The 19,868-nt window shown below is 39.6% G+C and overlaps 1 protein-coding gene and 1 long non-coding RNA gene across 14 annotated transcripts in view; one reads left to right on the forward strand and one right to left on the reverse strand.

Moving 5' to 3' along the window:
* The window catches only part of LOC6501778 (protein unc-13 homolog B), a 279,574-nt gene that overhangs the window by 235,385 nt on the left and 24,321 nt on the right, over window positions 1-19,868 (forward strand). The window lies entirely within an intron of this gene.
* On the reverse strand, window positions 3,506-4,770 carry LOC116656384. The gene is made up of 2 exons (XR_004311350.2): window positions 4,156-4,770; window positions 3,506-4,077 (listed from the first exon to the last, which is right to left on the reverse strand). It is a non-coding gene; the product is annotated as an uncharacterized LOC116656384 (long non-coding RNA).

Consider the following 19,868-nt stretch of genomic DNA (forward strand, 5'->3'; position numbering starts at 1 on the left):
CGAAAGCATCACCTCCAAATTCAATAATCTATGGCAGAATATCATGTTTCATAAATAAGTGAGCTTCATAAAACATCGAAAACCAAATGTAAGACAATTAATTTATTTTCATTTCATTAAATTGAATAAAATTAATTATATTTAAAATTTCCGACAATATGAAGGATGTTGGACTTATTGTTGCGTTTCTGATCCTAATGGAATTACTCTTTCCAGAACTTTGCCCCTTTCTAACCCTGATGATCATCACACTCTTGAGATTTTAATCGAAAACAATTGCTGCCAGATTCAGTTTACTAAGGATCCGAAGCGGTTATACAACTGTGTAAACACTAAGCGCAAACATGTATCTTTTCCTCCTCTGCTTACGTTTGAGAACTCATATGCGAATATCTCAATAATATATCAGGCAATGGCCGATCTCTTTGCACAGTTTTTTCAAACAACTTATTCACCTAGCAGCAGTTTCCCTCAGCCTTACACTTATAATATCCAATGTGTGTTCTGAAGAATTGCGGCGAGGCTTTGTGCCAACCGTTCCTTAAACTCTTTAATCTAACACTGGAAACTTCGATCTTTCTCCTTATGTGGAAGGAATCTTTTATAATTCCGCTGCATAAAAAAGGGAAAACACTGACTTCAGTAAAGCATTTGACTCGGTTAACCATTCGCTTTTTATAAGTAAACATATTCTTTTGGAATTCCCAACTGATCTTCTCATCTGCATTTCGAGCTATCGAATCTCGAATCTATCCCCGCGCCGTACGTTACGCGGCAGCGTCCCTCAGTCGGTTGGACGGGAGGTACGTATGCAGTTGAAACCGCGCGAAAATATTATTTTGTTAAGAATTGTCGTCTCAGCTTCCAGGTTCCTTTAGACAAGGCCATCTTTGCTATAACCAGGATGGCTTTATCGGAGTCCGTTCTAAAACCATCCGCTGTAGGCTATAGACTGAATCCACTTCTCTTCTGTATTTTTTCGTATTCTGCTTCGGTCAGCTCGTCTTCACATTCCGCTAGGAGCCACTGTCATGGGTCTCTATGCTCGTGTCAGTGACAAAAAGCAGGAGTCTGCTGATAGTCTTTGACCACCAGTGTTCTTCCCATTGAAGAATTTTATGGTTGCCAATGTTGTGCCCCAGCCCGCCTTGTTTAAAGCAATGTGGTTGTCCAAGTGTATACAAGGGTCTGCTGCTCTTTTTCCACCGTTCGATACCTGCTTGCTCATACACTGGCTTATGTGTTATGGCCGTTTGCGCCTGCTCCTCTGGGACACTCTCTACCAGGAGTGAATGCCCTTTAGTCTAGTTAAAATACTTTTCTGAATCGCGGAGCTCCTTGTTCTTCTCCATAACCCACGAGAGGCGCTGGTTCACTATAGTTCCCAGCTCTGTCAGACACTCGTTGTTTTTAACCGTTGGGCCTAGATGTTTTTCTGAGCTGAGAAGCTCTCGAGGGCTCTTCGGCGTATTCTTTTTTCCGGTGCTTGAACGCCTATACCGACTGAGCTAGGAGCATGGGGTGAAGAGACCAGCGAACGCCACTGCTTACTGCTCAGCGACGATGGTCCAAATATTCCACCATATTCAACCGCTGAGGTGGACCTAAGCACCGAAGGAAAGGTTTGTGGATGCGGGGTCACTGCTTAATATACCAAGACTCAATTTATTGCTTTAACATTATTTAAAATTTTGTTCTTGATAAAAGCTTTAATTTAATTAACGGACTTCGTTAAATTAATAAAAAATTTAAAATTAAAGGAGGAGTGTTGTGCAGCCTAAAACCAGATAAAGCGTTAAAAATAAACGACTTAATGTTATAAGTAAGTACCCTAAAGGAATCAGTTTGGTACCCTAAGGGGTTCAAATATATATACATATATACTTTATAGGGTCGGAGATGTTTCCTTCACTGCGTTGCACACTTTTGACCAAAATTATAATACCCTCTGAAAGGGTATAAAAAAGAAGAATAGATCCAATCATTTTAATGTACCGAAATATTTGAGGATAAATTCATTAAACTTCAGTCTAGTGATACTGTACCTTACATCTAAATGTGAATTTTTTTATTGGGTCTTATTGTCCATAATTGAAGTATTCTTGGACCATACTTTACTACAAAAGATGCAAATATCGCCTAGGCTACTGGTTTTGGGCTTTGTTCTGTTACTGGTATTGTTATCGACTTATAATTTTCGTGAAAAATGTGCAATGTAATTTAGGAGACATTTTCGACCCTATAATGTATATATATATCCTTGAAGAATCTAAAGATGAAATGTAAAAGAAAATTTATTCTGCTTCTATTGATACGAAAACCATAAAACCATTTTCTAATGGTTTTTATAGCTTTGACTATAATATTAGCCTCCTTGCTAACACTAAGACGGTTCGTCACCTACGTTAACTGCCGTCCATTGATATAAATTTATCTCTCGCTGCATACGAACAGCCTACCTCCCGCACAACCGACTGAGATGGACTGCCGGCTGACCTACGGCTCGAATCGCAAGGATAGATACGAGTAGGAATTGCTTGTAAGAAATTTAGGAAAGATGTTTTTATGTTTAAAGGAGTGGAAAGCGTTAAGATGCGGTAGATTTAATTGTAGTTCGAACATTATATTCTATAAGGATCATGGTAGGAATATGTCAAACCACAATGCTTAAGGAAAAAAGATTAAAATTTCAAGTCCTATTACGAATGTTTAAATGTAAGCGGGTTAGTAGATGCAGTCTAACTACAGCAGCATTAGGAAAACGACACACAGTTTATAACCCTAAGCTTCATGAACCATTAAGGAGATACGGTCGGCAAATTGAAGTTTTTAATCCTGTCATGAGATAATCTTTGTAAAGCAATCTTTGTAAAGAAAGTACTTAACCTGGTTCGGGCTGAATCAATAAAATTACAAAAGATTTACTTTTGAATCATTAAGATTTAAGCCATTAGCCAAACTCCATTTTTGACGATTCTCTGAATCGGACTGCAGTTTATATTGGGAAAAAGAAGATTTCTATTGAATACATTACCATCTTTTCATCGTCTGCGTCTATAAGTACGAGAGAGTTCGTAAAAGCAAGCGTTCTTATTAAATTAATGTTCATATTATATTAATTACTAGCTGACCCGGCAGACTTCGTACTGCCAGCTGTTGTTTTTTTTTTTGTTGCGTTCAGAATCTTCTTTTGTGACAAAACTTAAAAGTTTTCAAACTTAAAAAAATTATCTGATACAGTTAGAACTGAAGATAGCTAAAATTAAGGGTCGCGGAGGTATCATTTTAATCATTTTCAATCCCAAAAATTAAAGAGTACCCTCTTATTTTATTCAACTTCATTTATTGAATAAAACCATAAAGTTTTATAATTATTTTCGATACATCATGTTGCTTACTTATAAAGAGTTTTCCTGAAATACTGGCTTTTTATAAAATTTAAATTTGATATTCACAGACACACACTGTTAAAATACAGTGTGTTAATTAATTAAAAGCTTTCTCATAAACTATATTTTTTGTTTTATTTTGTGGTGCTTAAATAAACAAAGAAGACGGTTTTCCGACGCCCGAACACGCGACGTCTAATTGTCCATGCGCGAAATAGGGAAACTCCAAGTTGATTCCACAAACTTCTAACGATTGTCCTTCCGATTTATTTATAGTCATCGCAAAATCCAGACGTACTGGAAATTGTAAGCGTTTAAAATCGAATGGTGTGTCCGTTGGAATCATTGGTATCCGCGGGATCAAGACATCCTCTCCTTTGTATTTTCCTTTTATGATTGTTGTCTCAATGACGTTATTTATCAGTCTTTTCACAGCCAGTCTTCCAGTATTATGGCTATCAGATGGCATCCGATCCAATGCTACTTTGATCATGTTTACTAAATTGTTATTCTGATGAAGAAACATTTGTAATTGTTGGACAATGGTTCTCTTTACTGTTGGTTTGTGAGCACAACGAATATTAATTTCCGCATCTGAATTGCCCATAAAATAAATTTGTAAAAATTGATGATCTGCATCAGGTAGTGGTATCAGAGTTCCCAGTAAGTGATAAAATTGTCCTTGTATCTGTGATTTTTCAAAATTTGGCCATTAATTATTTCCTATATATATTTGAATACAAACTTGAATATTTTTATATAATACCTTAAAAGTGGGCATGAAATTGGCTTGTATAATATGTGTAGCACCAAATGATGGCATCTGAACACAGTTGTTATATTTCTGAATGTTGGTCAAGAAGTGCTTCGAATCATTTTCAATCCCAGAAACTAAGGAGCGTAAAGGATCTGGTGGTGGGACCCATTGTGGCAATTTTACTTTGCCTTCAGCGCAACATAATCCAGTAGATTTACCAGTGTACTTTAACGCCTTACAATATTTACAAATTGTTTTCATATCCCCAATTTTTACTGATTTGTCGGCACAATAATCAATTGCCGGATCATAGTGGAATGCAGCTCGTTCAAGAACCACAGGAGCACTGCGTCTGCGGATTCGCTTAGTTTCATTATGTCTAGCTTGCTGTTGATGTGTTTAATGTGCACGAACTCGTTGCATTCTAAGCCTATCTCCTACATTGCCACTCACTAAAGAACGCAATTCTGACATAGCAATACGACTATTTTCTTGATCTGTGCGGTTAGCACTTGAGGTAGCTCTTCGCACATTTAATTGACTACGACGACCTAAGGCCGTCTTCTCCTCGGCATCGTAAATTGTAATTAATCAAAGTGAGAAAATTTCCCGCAAAATTTGAGAAGTGAGAAAATTTAAAATTAACATTTTTTCAAATTTTTATTTGATATATTTATTTGGCGCCTACTATTATTGTAGAAAAAAGAGAAATTAAAAATTTTGTCTAAAAAATAAAAATAAAAATTTAGGGGTGGACTACCCCTAACATTTAGGGGGATGAAAAATAGATGTTGGCCGATTCTCATAGATACCGGATAAGCACAAAAATTTCATCAAAATCGGTCAAGCCGTTTCGGAGGAGTATGGTAACGAAAACTGTGACACAATAATTTTATATATCTATATATATAAAAGAACATCGTGTTTTATGTTACACAACTTATAAATCAAGAACGGAAGAACAGATTTGAGTGAAAATTGGTAGGGAGGTAGCTTAGAGCCAGGAGAAGGACATAGGATACTTTTTGTCCCGTTCGACAGCGTTCCTCCCTTTCCTCCCTGGCCCATACTTTTTTATTTAGGCAGACAGCTAAGAAGAAAATGTCAAATGTCAAAATGTCAGTTACAAACGAAGTCAAATTCATAGTCAGGCTCTCAAATTTAACAACGAACCAAAAAGATTGTGTTGCGCTGAAATCAATATTAAAACTATTTCTATTAAATAAATAATTAACAAGTGGATTGAAGTGAAGTGAAGTTTAATTAATAATGCCGCGACCAAGACGGTCGAATCTTTCCCGACAAAGCCGTAATGCAAGAACAATACAAAATATTGCATATGAAAGGACTGAAGAAGAACGAGAAATTGCACGTGAACAGCGCCGCAATAGTATGGCTCGACTTCGTGCTTCTCAAATAGATTTCAATTTGCGACGCAGATATTTAGCTGATTTGAATCGAGCTGCGTTTCGATACGATTGCAGCAATGATTACAGCTTGCATCCTAGCGTTTGCATTGGGCAAATGGACGTTGTTTGCGAGTATTGTGGTGCATTAAAGTTTTCCGGAGAAACGCCTGGATTATGCTGCGTTAATGGTAAAGTGAAATTGCCAGTGTTGACTCCGCCACAAGAGCCATTGTATTCATTGCTTTGCGGCGAAACACAAGAATCACGCCACTTTCTTGCAAATACTCGAAAATACAATAGTTGTTTCCAAATGACGTCATTTGGGGCAGACATTATCGAAGAAGGAGGTTTTAATCCGACATTTAAGGTATTTATTTTTGTACTTACATAGAATGTAGTTAAAGAATCTGGTTTTTATTTTGTAGATACAAGGACGTATTTCCAAATATTATTTCTAACTACAAAAATAATGAATGGTTGAGTGAGCGAGCAATTTTAGCGGCTAAGAATAAAGATGTAGATGACCTGAACTACATAATTCAAAATAAGATCATTGGAACAATGCATTCATTCAAATCTATTGACTGCGTCACAAATGAAGATGAAGCCACCAACTATCCAATTGAATTTTTAAACTCTTTGGACGTGCCTGGCTTACCACCGCACAATTTACGCCTAAAGGTTGGCTCCGTAGTAATCATGCTTCGAAACATAAACCAACCAAAACTGTGCCACGGTACGCGTTTGGTGGTTAGTAAATTGATGAACAATGTAATTTACGCTACGATAATGATAGGAAAATTCAAAGGTGAGGAAGTTCTCATTCCGAGGATCCCGATGATCCCAACCGATATGCCGTTTGAATTTAAAAGACTTCAATTTCCGATACGTCTTGCATTTGCCATGACAATCAACAAATCACAAGGCCAATCCTTAAAAGTTTGTGGTTTAAATCTAGAACATTCATGTTTTTCCCATGGTCAATTATACGTGGCATGTTCACGGGTCGGAAGACCATCTGCGTTGTTTGTTTTTGCGCCTGATAATAAAACAAAAAATGTCGTGTATCACAAGGTGCTTAAGTGAAGAGCAACCTATGTACTAAAATACAGAAATAATAATGAATGATTAAGGAGGAGAAACAAAGAATATTGTATACCCACAAGTATTACAGAATTTAATTAATTTGAAAATTATTCTTTTTTGTTTGACTTATTTTTTATGCGTGCAACAACAATATGCCACAGCGAAACGTGGCAGGGTACTGCTAGTTAGGTAATAATTGTGATTCATTATACCCTTACAAAGGGTATTATAATTTTGGTCAAAAGTATGCAACGTAGTGAAGGAGATGTCTTAGACCCTATAAAGAATATATATTCTTGATCAGGATCACCTACTGAGTCGGTATGAGCATGTCCATCTGTCCATTTGTTTCTACGCAAACTAGTCTTTCAGCTTTAAAACTATCGACACTTTGCACAAATTCTTCTTTCATTTGCAGGCAGTATATAAATCGGAACGGCCAGGATCGGTCGACTATATCCTATAGTTATATAGCACCTGATTGGTCGGAAATGCCATAACATTGGAGTTTTTTATGCTACAAGGACGGGACGTGGTACTGATTCCATTTTAGGGAACCTAATCCGATCTGCCAAAATTGATAAGGATTGGCCGAATGCATTCTATAGGTGCCTTGTAACTGAACGATCGAAAATGACGTAACCTTGCTCGTTTTATGTAGTTTTATGTAATACCCTTGCTGCCTACATAACTGCAAGGGTATTAAATCATATACATTTGGAATATCCATTTTTAAACAGAACTCGTGTTCCTTGATCTGAGTAGCTGAAAATCCACGCTAGGAAGTTTGAAAAATCCACAAACGATTCAGTTTACTCAACATAATTGAAAAATTAACTGAGTCGTATTCTTTGCTAAAGTTAAGTCGTTATCACAGCTGACGGCTGTCCGCTAGGTGGCGATACGAATGCCCTAGCTTGTAGCACTATACTATACACTATACACTACATATAGCACTATATATAACACTATATATAGCCGAAGAATCAAAAATTTTCTGTTATTGTGATTGTGTTAAGTTATATTATATTTCGCGAGGTTCCCACTGCGTACGTACAGCTCACCTCCCGTCCAACTGACCGAGGGACGCTGCCGCGTAACGTACGGCTCAAATCGCGGGGATAGATCCGAGATAGTTTAAGAGAAGAGTAGGAGTAAGATATTGTTTAGTATAAGGGATTTAAGATTGTTAGTGGAGCAAAGTGACAAGATGTGGTAAAGACCAATACCGTGAACGGATGGTGTTGGGCATATGTCGAACTACAATGGCTGAGGAGTAGGGGGCAAAAGTTTCTAGTCCTTCTAATTTTTTTTTTTTTTTTACTACTTTTATCTTTTATTTGTTGGATCTTCACTTATTAAGAGACTAACAAAAATTTTAAAAATCTTAATCTAATACATAATTAGTTTATCTTTGTAAACATCTATACTATGGGGCCTCCGATGTCAACGGGCTGGAAGGTCATTTCTTCTTAATCGGGATTGTTGTCTAACTTGGTTTAGCGATTTGGCTAGAGGATTTTGGTGCGTGGAGAGTTTCCTTTTGTATTTTTCCTGGAGTTGAGAAATTTCGACTTTGACGAGAGGTATACCTAGGTCTCTATGGATATCTTCATTGCGAATATACCATGGAGCTCCTGTGATGGTTCTGAGCACTTTAGACTGTGCCCTTTGGATAACGTCTATATTGCTACAGCTTGTATTGCCCCAAAGCTCGGAGCCATACTTTCAGATAGGCTTTATGACTGAATTGTAGAGTAGTACTTTATATTCCAGTCGAAGTGGGGAACGAGGGTTGATAAGCCAGTCCTCTGGATTTATGTCTTAATTGGTCCCGTTTCGCTTCAATATGTTTTTTTCATGTAAGACGCCTGTCCAGGTGGACGCCGATGTTAGTGATGAATGTTTCAAATTCAAAAATACCCGCCAAGTAAGAGAGCGCTTTTAATATCATATCGATTGTATCCATAGCTTGCAAATAACTGTTAACCGTTTTTTTGCTTACGCTCTGTTTGCGAGAGCAACCGAAACAAAGCATGCCGTTTCGGTTCCTCTCTGAGCAGCAGGCTTTGTTTTGTTTTGTTTCGGTTTTCTGTTGAACGAATTACGATGAGCAAATCATGAAACTCTCATCTACCGAACACCGCTCAATGAGAGATTTGAGTGACACTCGCACAGAGAGACTCAGTAAAAGACCGATTGACTGAAAAAGTCAGCGCAAAAAGTCTTTTCAATAATTTGTTTCCGTTTCGCTGCACAGTGGTACATGGTACATGAAATTTGACGAAAAAACTTATTAAAATTTTAAACGTGAATTTTCCAATTTCAAACTATTATATTGATTATTTTAATTAAAAAATTAATAGTTTCCTTTTAAATTCATTTATTTTGAGTTAAGCTTAACAACTAAACTTTGGGCAACTTTGTTGTCCATTTTGTTAAATATAAAAAATTGATGCACTTTTTTATTAAGTTCTCGTCCCATTTTCAATAAATTTGATGAATCACTGTTTATACGAGAGATTTACAAAGCAAATTGACAAGTTGAGCCCACTAAACTTCACATACCAAACGAAAACAGAAAAAAGTGTGCTTTGACTGAGCGCGAGCAAAATTTGTTTACGAGCAACTCAATCGGTTGCTCTCAGACTTTTTGTTCAAAGTCTCAGTGACAAACACTTATTTTGAGACCGCTCAAATCGGTTAACAGTTATTTGCAAGCTATGATTGCATCGAATCAAAACATAAACACATCACCTAAAAGCTGTCGAAGAGAGTAAATAAACAAGAGTTTGATTTTCAAGAAATATCGTTTATTTACTGGCCTAAATAACTAAAGAAGTAAAAGTTATAATAGGTTATGGGCCCAGGAACGTTTTATTCAGTTTAAAGTAAAAGAAAAAAGTACATTTTGCTCGATTACGATGGATTTGGCGAAGCACGGCACGAAGCTCTCAGGCGCGACCGATTGGCCGATTTGGAAAAGAAAAATAAGGGACCTGATAGATTATCACGACGGTGCTCTCGATGCGTTGGACAAAAAGATCGTCCAACCGGATCCATTGCCAGAAGGTGCCTCAACAGCAGATGAAAAGAAGCACAAGGAGAAAAATCCATGATTACCACTGCGGTCACGGACTCGGTGTACCAGAAGATTATGGACAAGGAGACAGCACACGATACGTGGGAAGCCCTGAAAAATCAGTTTGAAGCAACAGCGAAGAAGGATATGAAACGAGTTTTTCGCTTTCTCTTGGAATCCAGGTATCGATGTATCAACCCACATAACAAAATTGCGTAGTCTATGGAACGATTTAAATCAAGCTTTAAAGGCCAAAAATAAAACTGAGCTGCCAGATTTGATACTTGTTTGTAAAACGCTACATATTTTGCCAAAAACCTTTGAAACGTTCCGTCAAAGTTGGATGCTCTTGACAAAAGACTTTCGACGAATTAACTAATCAAATTGTCATGTTTGAGAGAAATCTTAGAACAAAAGAAAATGACGAAAAGGAAAGCCAGGAGACTTTTTCTACCACAGCACAAAAGGAGCATCATCAGGATTCAGGAGCATCTGGTCGGAGATTCGATACCTGCCGCTATTGCAAGAAAAAGGGGCACTGGGTGAGGAACTGCATAAAATGGAAGAAGGATGGACATCTGAAGCCGAGCTACCAGAATGCTGAACAAGGAAATTGTGCAGAACCATTAAATTCTCGTCTCAGTCCACAATGGCATGTTTGCAGCAGAGGCAAACTCAGAGGTCGACTGGTGGATAGACAACGGTGCAACAAAACACGTTGTGAAGACTGCGAAGTATTTCGAGCATTTTGAGAAGTTTGAGAATCCGAGTTGGATCAGAGCAGCTGGAAATGAAACCTTGTCAGCTTTGGGCCAGGGCACAATCAAAGTCAAAACGATTGTCAATGGAAAAATTCTTTTTCTTTCTTTGAAAAATGTATGGTTTGTTCCCAATATAACGAAGAACCTGTTTTCAGTTTTGGCTGCCCAAGACAATAATCCAAGTAGTCGTTTCGAGTCGTCAGCAACCGAGTGCACCCTCAAAATAAACGACAAGATTGTCCTCGTTGGAGCCAGAGAAGTTGGAGGAACACTCTACAGAGCAGCGATCGAGCCCATACTTCCAGAACGAAACGTCGATGTCAACGTCAGGAACTTCAATTCTCCACCTCTACCACGAGAGATGGGGACATCAGGACAAGAACCACATCAAGGACATGCTCAAAAAAGAAATGGGCATTTAAGTCAAGCTTGAGAGTAGCTTTTGCGAGCCTTGCATCCTTGGAAAGGCGCATCGATTGCCATTTGGAACGAGGAAACCAGCGACGAAGCCAGGAGAATTGATGTCAGGCGATGTTTGTGGGCCATTTGAGGATTCTTTCCAGAAGAAGAGGTATTTGGTAGTTTTTAAGGATCATTTCACCAGGTTTCGATATGGGTACATCGTCAAGGTCAAGGACGTGCTACGACACATGGTTTCTCACGCCAAGCTACAAGGGCACACAATTCGAGAATTCCTGAGCGACAATGGAGGAGAATTCGACTGTGCAGGAGTGAGAGAAACTCTTCAGAAAGCTGGTATAACTTTTCGACTCACCGCTCCGTATACTCCAGAACAAAACGATGGTGTCGAGAAAGAGAATCGAACGATAGTCGAAATGGCGAGAACTTTCAAGTATTCTAATCCAGAAATAAAATTTCCAGAAGCAATTTGGGCCGAGTTGGTCAGCACAGCAGTCTACGTTTTTAATAGGACGGGCAAATCTTCGTTAAAGGGTCTGAGCCCTTACCAACTTTGGCTGGGCAAGAAACCAAGAATCAAACATCTTCGAATCGTAGGATCGACGTGCTATGTACACATTCCATGCCAAAAAAGGAAGAAGATGGACGAAAAAGCTGAAAAGGGGTACCTGGTGGGTTACGACGGCGATGAGAGGTATCGTACTTACTTACCAGAGAAGCACAAAGTAGTCGTGTTGAGGGATGTAAAATTTCAAGAGAAATTCAGCAACTGTGAACCAGGCGTCAACCTACCTTTCCAAGATTTTGGATCGAAGGACGTCGTAGAAGACAAGGAAGAAGAAGACGTGAGCTTGCACCAGAGCGAGGACGAAGACAAGGAAGAAGAAGACGCGAATTTGCACAAGAGCGAGGACGAAGACTCACTCCAGGAGCAAGACTTGAAAGAAGACACAGCCGAAACAGGAAGTGAAGACAATTACGAAACCGAAATAGAAACAAGCTTTGACGAAGAAAACAACAAGAGAAAAATGCAATCAATGCGGTTGAGGGATCGTTTGAAGTTGAAGAGACCGGAGCATTTGGATGACTACGTAGCAGCAGCCGAGAATTTTGTGCTGGAGAGTCCAGATTCCTTCCATGAAGCCATCAACAGCAACGTCGAGTGGAAAAAGGCAATGGACAGGGAAATTGATTCCTTACATCAGAATGAAACTTGGAACTTGACAAGACTCCCCAGAGGATCGAAAGAACTTCCGTGCAAGTGGGTCTATCGAGTCAAAACCCACCCCGACGGAAGTATCGACAAATACAAAGCTCGCTTGGTCATCAAAGGATTCGCCCAGAGACGAGAGATTGATTACGACCAAACTTTCTGTCGCAAGAATGGAAACAATCCGCTCAAAACAATTGATGTCTCGACAGATTTTCTATACGGTGAATTGGACGACAAGGAAATTTACATGCAACAACCTGAGGGATACGAGCAAGGACAGGGGCTTGTTGGCGGATTGAAGAAGAGTCTCTACGGGCTTAAGCAAGGGCCGAGATGTTGGCAAGAACGCTTCGGAGGTTTCCTGCGGAAACACAATTTCAAAGTCAGCGAGGCAGATCCATGTCTCTACGTCAGGGAAAGAAATGGCAAAAAGATTCTACTCGTTGTTTACGAAGATGACAGACTCGCCGCAGCAACAGATACGCAAGATTTGGAAGAATTTTTGAGCGAGTTAAAATCAGAGTTTAAAATTGTCTCAAGCAAGGCTGAGTGTTTCTGGGGACTCGAAATCAAGAAACAAGAAAATGGGCTACAAATTATTCAACAAGGATATGCCGCAAGGATTTTGGAGCGATTCAGATTCTCGGATTGAAAAGCTGTTTCAACCCCACTTCTCAAGAATTTGGAAATTACTTCATCAGGGAAAGAATTGCTGAAGAATTGCTTTGGAATCGAACAAATCCCGACTGAAGAACAACTCGCAGATATGATGGCAAAGCCGATCCTCAATACTCGTCTCCGCATTCTTTGCAACAAGATTGGACTCTTCTGAAGGAGAAAAACACCATTTATTTAGCTTTATATAGAGTCATAAAATTTTCAAGTTTGTCAATTGAATTGTTATTTTTGAATTCTCATAAGGGAAAGTGTTAAGGATGAATGTTTCTAATTCAAAAATACCAGCCAAGTCAGAGGGCGCTTTTAATATCATATCGATTGTATCGAATCAAAACATAAACACAAGACCTAAAAGGCATTTAGATCTTTTTAGTATGGCAGTATCATCGGCAAATGTTGACATGGTTAGACGCTGGTGTGTTGGGATATCTGCTGTATATAGAAGATATACGGTGGAGCCGAGGACGCTTCCTTGGGGTACGCTCGCCTTAATTTCGAACTCTTCTGTTGTAAAGTTTTTTTGTTTTACAGTGAACACTCGATTAAGCAGGAATGTATTGAGAAGCTCATGACAGTTTTGTGGGAGTAATAGTTTTATTTACTCGGTCAAATGCCTGGGATATGTCCAGAAATATAGCAGAACAGTATTCTCGCTGTTCATAGGCGGTTCGAATTTCAGATGTGATACGGTTCACCTGCTCTATGGTGCCATGCTTTTCTCGGAAGCCAAATTGATGTTCAGGGATTATATTATTCGAAGTCATATGAGGAGTGATACGGAGCAGTAGAAGTTTCTCAAAAAGCTTTGATAAGCATGAAAGTAGACTTAATGGTCTATATGAAGAGGCCAAAGTTTTGTCTTTCCCTGGTTTCGGTATCATTATTATAATGGATTTTTCCATTGTTGGGGGAAGTGGCCAAGCTTTGTAATAGAGTTAAATAGAATTTTTATATAATTGCTAGCGCACGCAAGGAGCTCCATAATCATTTTTGGCGCAATGAGGTCATACCCTGGGGACTTATTAGGCTTGAGGTGCTTTTTGATGACCTTAGTGATTTCAGTTGTTTGAAATTCAGTAGCTGGAATTGGATCTGGAATTGGTAGCTCTGGAAGAATGGAAGGAGAGGCTGCTTGATTTGGAGTAAAAACTTTACAAAGGTGACTAGGGAAGACGCTTCCTTTTTCTTCATCGCTGCGCCTTACTTTTGCGCTTAGGAAACTTAATTGGGATGCAAATCTTTACCTCCCCTCTTATCATAGTAAACTTTTACTAATCAACTTACCATCATTAACAAATCGTAGAACGATGCTGGGTGTCATGTTTCTATATAATCTTATTTATGGAAATATAGACAGCCAGCATTTACTAACACGCTTAAATTTTAACATTCCTAGTAGAAGGACCAGAAACTTTCGTCCTCTGCTCCTCAGCCATTGTAGTTCGACATATGTCCAACACGATCCGTTCAGGGTATTATGTTCGGACTACAATGGTCTCTACCACATCTTGTCACTTTGCTCTACTAACAATCTTAAATCGCTTAACCGCCTTATCTGTGCAACACTCTTCCTCGTAATATCTTTCTCCTAATCCTCGCTTATCTTTCTCGGATCTATTCCCGCGATTCGAGCCGTACGTTACGCGGCAGCGTCCCTCGGTCGGTTGGACGGGAGGTGGGCTGTACGTATGCAGTGGGAACCGCGTCAAAAAAAAAAAAAAAAAAGATCCATCTGGTTTTCGAAGGGGGATATCTGCTTCTATGGGCGGCTTTAAGTTAGGATGGGCTTACCATAGAGGACACCTGGTACTTTTTGGGGAAAGCTGTTCTATGTATGATTTTTGAGCAAGTTTTTCTCTGCTCCGTAGAACCTTTGTGAGCCTTCGTGTCGCTGTTTTCAGCCTTTCCTTTGAAGAAGGAGATCGGAAAGGGAGCGGAGCTGCCGCTTTTCTCGGACTAGATTTTCTATATAGGAATTTGTGGCGGAGTATGGAGGTTTTTCTGTGGTCGCAGGAGTCAAGAGCTTTGCTGCTGAGGTCACCATGTCTTCCAGGTGGTTGACTGCATCTTGAATGTCCTTGCTACAGTTAATTGACGGTCTTATGTTTATGTGAGAGCTTATGTACTTTTTGAACCTAAGCCAGTTTGTCCTTTTTGATGTGAGATAAATTTGATTATTTTGTAATTCGGCATGTTGAAATAGATGAAGAAGGACAACTGAATGGTCAGACGATAGGTCATCCAAAGGTTAGGCTCGAATGATGCTTCGTGGAATTTTTCTAGTCAATTAGGTCTGGCTTCATCCGTGGGTCCGCTGGCCAGTATGTAGGCCTTCCCGGTGATAGAAAGTCTATTTTATTTCCTGGCTGTATCAAAGCGTTGTATAGTTGTCTACCCTTTGGGTTGGTTAGGCGAGAACCCCAGTGTGGGTCTTGGCATTGTAGTCGCCGCCTGCTATAAAGCAATCGCATAGTGTATCAAAGAATTGCATAAACTCCATATCAGATATGCAGAAACGTGGTGGGCAGTATATTGCATCTAGGTTTAGATGACCTCCCACGGTCTGAATTCGTATTGAAGTTGACTGCAAGGAATTTGTAGCAACTCTTTGGAGGGAATGGTGTTTTATGCGCTGCTTTATGAGGATCCCAGTTCCTCCATGAGCCTTCCCATCTGGATGATTAGTTGCATGAAATATATAGCCCGTTAGATAGAAGTTGTTTTTGTTCGTTAGATGAGTTTCGGAGAGGAGCATTATATCGATATTATTATCATCAAGAAATGTCTTAAGTTTATTTTTGCGCTTTGAAATGCCGTTAGCATTCCATAGAAAGATTCTCAAATAAGCCATCTAATTGGATTTTTGTTTGACTAAAAGCTCCATTAGTCGATTTTGGTTTCGCATGAGCTCCTGCATATTATTTTGCATTGTGACCATTAGACTTATAAGTGTGGACAACATTCCTGCGTTACCCTTTATTTCGGGGGATGCAGATTCTTGGCCTACTCTTTCCCTGCGAAGGTGGATATCCTATAGTTTCAGGTTCCAGTGGTGCTGAACCTACGCTATTTAATAGTCCTGGCCATCGTAGAGCGCTAGAGAAAGAAACTCCAGATGTAATCAAAGATGCCGTGGTGGTTTGGTGGTTACTGTGAATGGCAAACGAACGTTGTTGTAAGGGTTTTTATGTATTCATACGATATTTTTGCTCTTTATAAACTGAGCATCCCCTGTAATTGGCAGTATGATTTCCACCGCAGTTGCCACATTTCTTAGAGTTATGGTCGGTTTTACTTATGGTTCAGAAGGCAGTGTTATGGAGGCCGCCACAAGCCACACAGACTGCACGCAAGGTGCAGTATGACTTTGAGTGTCCATATTCTTGGTAGTTTGAACACTGTAGAGGTTGGTTGCGCTTATGAGGTTCCTCTACCGTGATTCTTCTATGCAGAAGATACTGTAGTTTGTATATGGGATGAATCATATTTTTAGGAGTTGTTTTCGTTTCACGTTGCAGCTCAACTTTGAACATAGGCTGGGGGACTTTTTGTCTGTTGATGATATTAATGGCTCCCTTAACTTTAAAACCTGCGCTTGAAAGGGCTTCTATGATTTCTTTTATTGGTACCGACGAAGGGTATTGACCCTTTATGACCACTTGAAGGCCCTTGCTGCTCTTCAATTGGTAGGTGTAATATTTTTTCTGGTTGTCGTATAGGTATTTCGTGGCTAAGCGATGATTTTCCTCCGTGTAGACTTGCAGCTTGGTCTCCCGTATATTGCCCTTGGTCAGTGGCATTATATGAAAATTGTTATTTCCAATTAGCTTAACGAGACAGTTTACCATATCGGTGCAGTTTTGATCAAGTATGTAAATGGGTGGCGGTTTTTGCTTGGCTTTGGGAACTTCCGTATTCTCTTCATTATTACGGTCTTCGCTTAATATAGAAAGTGTGTTTTCAGACAGAGAATTAATCGGTTGGTCTTGATTGTTGACTTTGACAGCGTTAGCATTTTTTTTCGGCTGGGGACTGAGCTTTCGTTTTACTTGGATATATCGGTCAATGCCCGTTTGGATTGTTGCTCGGGGGGGCTGAGAGACAGCTACCAATGTTGCTGTTGTGCTTGATGTACACGATGTGGTGATTGATGTAGTAGTGCTCGTTATAGGCAAATATAACGGAGTTGATAGACCAGAGGGTGATAGTGCTGGGGAGGTGCACTGCGCACTCCAGGTTACTGCACTGCTTGTGCCTGGAAGAGCGGGAGAGCATGATCTGCACGCTCTTCGTTTGCGACGAATGAGAAATAGGCATTGGAAGGCATCTGTTTCTGGGACAGAGAGCTTACTTTCGTTCATGTTGTTGATGTTTATGGTAGGTACTGCAGGCAGCGAGGCCGCTTTTACAAGCTGTGGTTTAATTTGTCGTGATGGCATTTCAATTTTTGAATTTTATAAATTTTGATTTTGTGTAAGTTATTGGACACTATAAGCTCGAGACTTATATGTGTCCAAAAGCGTCCTTTCGCGATTTTTAGAGCACACCACTTATTTTGCTTTTTCACTGAGTTTTCTGGTATTTGCATAGCTGCTGGCGGAGCAGCACAGAAACACGTCACCTCTCTCTGACGATTGGATTGGATAGCGTTCCTAAAATTTAACGTTCCTTCTAATAGGAACGTTAAAATTTAAGTGTGTAAATAAATGCTGGCAGTCTACATTTCCATAAATAAGATTATATAGCAACATGACACCCAGCATCGTTCTACGGTTTCTTAATGATGGTAAGTTGATTAGTAAAAGTCTACTATGATAAGAGCTCAAGATTTGCATCCCATTTAAGACTCCTAAGAGCTTTTTTGTATAGATTCTATGTGATCTCGATGTACTCCTACTACTATTGAGGACTCCAGACACACGATCCATACTCAAGAATCGGACGGACCAATGATGTATATAACGTTTTAGTTCTGCATGGGTCATTTAATTCTTTTGACCATCTTTTAATAAAACCAAGCACACCCATACGCATTCTAAGGCGTTCCCATAGAGAAAGTACATAGCCTGGTGCGGACTACATCGATCAAATGACATGAGTTTACATTGGGATCCATTAAGCTTTAGGTTATTTGCTAAACACCAATTTTGAAATTTATCCAAATCGGATTGAAGTCTAGATATGACGCTAGTAAATTTATACTGATGACAAAGCTTAACGCCATCAGCGTATATAAGTACAAGTGAATTAGTTAAGGCAAGGGGCAAGTCGTTAATAAACTGTGTAAAAGTAAGGGTCCAAGATGGCTTCCCAGATAGGGTTCTCCCATATATATAGCTCGAAATCCAGATAAGAAGATCAGTTGGGAATCCCAAAAGACAGAGTTTATTATTAGAAGCGAATGGTTAACCGAGTCAAATGCTTTAGTGAAGTCAGTGTAAATGACGTATGTTTGTAAGCAATTCCGGAACCAATCCGTGAGAAAAGATATTAGCTCCAATAAGTCGGTAGTGATGGAGCGGCGCTTCATGAAGCCATTGGAATTGCTGATAATTTAGCCCTTTTTTATGCAACCCAATAATGAAGGATTCCTTCCACATAAGGGGAAAGATCGAAGTTTCCAGCGATAGATTAAATAGTTTAAGGAGCGGTTTACACAGAGCCTCGGCGCAGTTCTTCAGAACACAGCCTGGTACTCCATCAGGGCATGGCGAATACACGGGCTTGACCTTAAGCGGATCCGATAACACACCACTTTGATCGAAAGATGGGCGAAATATAAGGTTGGCTGATTGGATATTATAAGTGTAAGGCTAAGGGAAATTGCTGCTAGGTGAGTATGAAGTTTGGAAAAACTGTGCAAAGAGATCGGCCATAAAATGCGTGGCGCCACCTAGCGGACTGCGACTGAACTGCAAGGGTATATCAACTTCGGCTCCGCCCGAAGTTCACTTTCCTTTCTTGTTTTTATTTAAAACTCTACCCATGACGTTCTTTAAATTTATAAGGTGCTTTGTATTCCAAGGCGGATTCTTGAAGCGGACGGATATTTCCACGGCACGCAAGCGTCGAAAAATGTGTTCAAGGTGTAAAAAAATTTTTTTAATTCTATGTTTATACACTCGCATGCCAGTAAACCAGATCAATCAAATTCCGAAATTAACTTATTTAATTTTATAAAGTCAGTTTTACGGAAGAAACGAACTTTATGAAATTTAGGTAGTCTTAAGGTCAATTAAGCAATTGATTTCGATTGAAAATTGTCTGAGGGTTAGAAAGGGGCAAAGTTCTGGAAAGAGTAATTCTATCAGGATCAGAATCGAAACATAGGTCCAACAGCCGACCTAAAGAATTCCTAACGTGGTTAATTCTAACGAGTTACATGTCCAACATGCTCGCAGGGAAGTTGTGGTCGGAGTTATACTGCAAAGGCGGTGAATTTTCTACATTTGACTACATTCTGGCCAGTTCTGGGATATTAAAGTCACCCAGAGCTATCAGCTGGTCACCATCAGAAAGGCAATCAACGAATCGAAACGAATAGAGGACAAATGTTGCCAGTATGTGGGCGGTTTGGACGAAGGTGGTATGTAGGAACAGGTAACACATAAAGATTGACCGGACAAAATGATTTTATTGCAAAGAAAGTCAATGTCACCAAACTCTTGTGATTTTACTTCCTCAGAAGCGAAATTGGAGTCTACAGAAATTAACACACCTCCTCCACACATCTGAGAAAAATGAGGTGGAAGGTTGGTCAGTGGCCCTAACATGTGAGAGTTTTAGACGCACAGGTTTGGTTTTTTTTCTTCACCCTACTTGGCTGATGTTCTTGTTAAGGGGGTTTGAATTATTGGGTCTGGGATCACTTGAAGCGATGCCACATAGGACATATCGGACGATTGCTCATTAATTTTGAGATATTCGGAAGGCGAATTTTTCTCAGGTCCGGCCTTTGGGGTGGCCAGAGATATAAACGGATGCCTAATTGTCGACTGAGTAGGTTGAGGATTATTAGCCACAAGCTTATCATTAAAAGAGGATTTCTTTTGCTTTAGAGACTCAGTAGTTGA

This window comes from Drosophila ananassae, assembly GCF_017639315.1.
Source record: "Drosophila ananassae strain 14024-0371.13 chromosome 4 unlocalized genomic scaffold, ASM1763931v2 tig00000054, whole genome shotgun sequence".
NCBI classification, from domain to species: domain Eukaryota; kingdom Metazoa; phylum Arthropoda; class Insecta; order Diptera; family Drosophilidae; genus Drosophila; species Drosophila ananassae.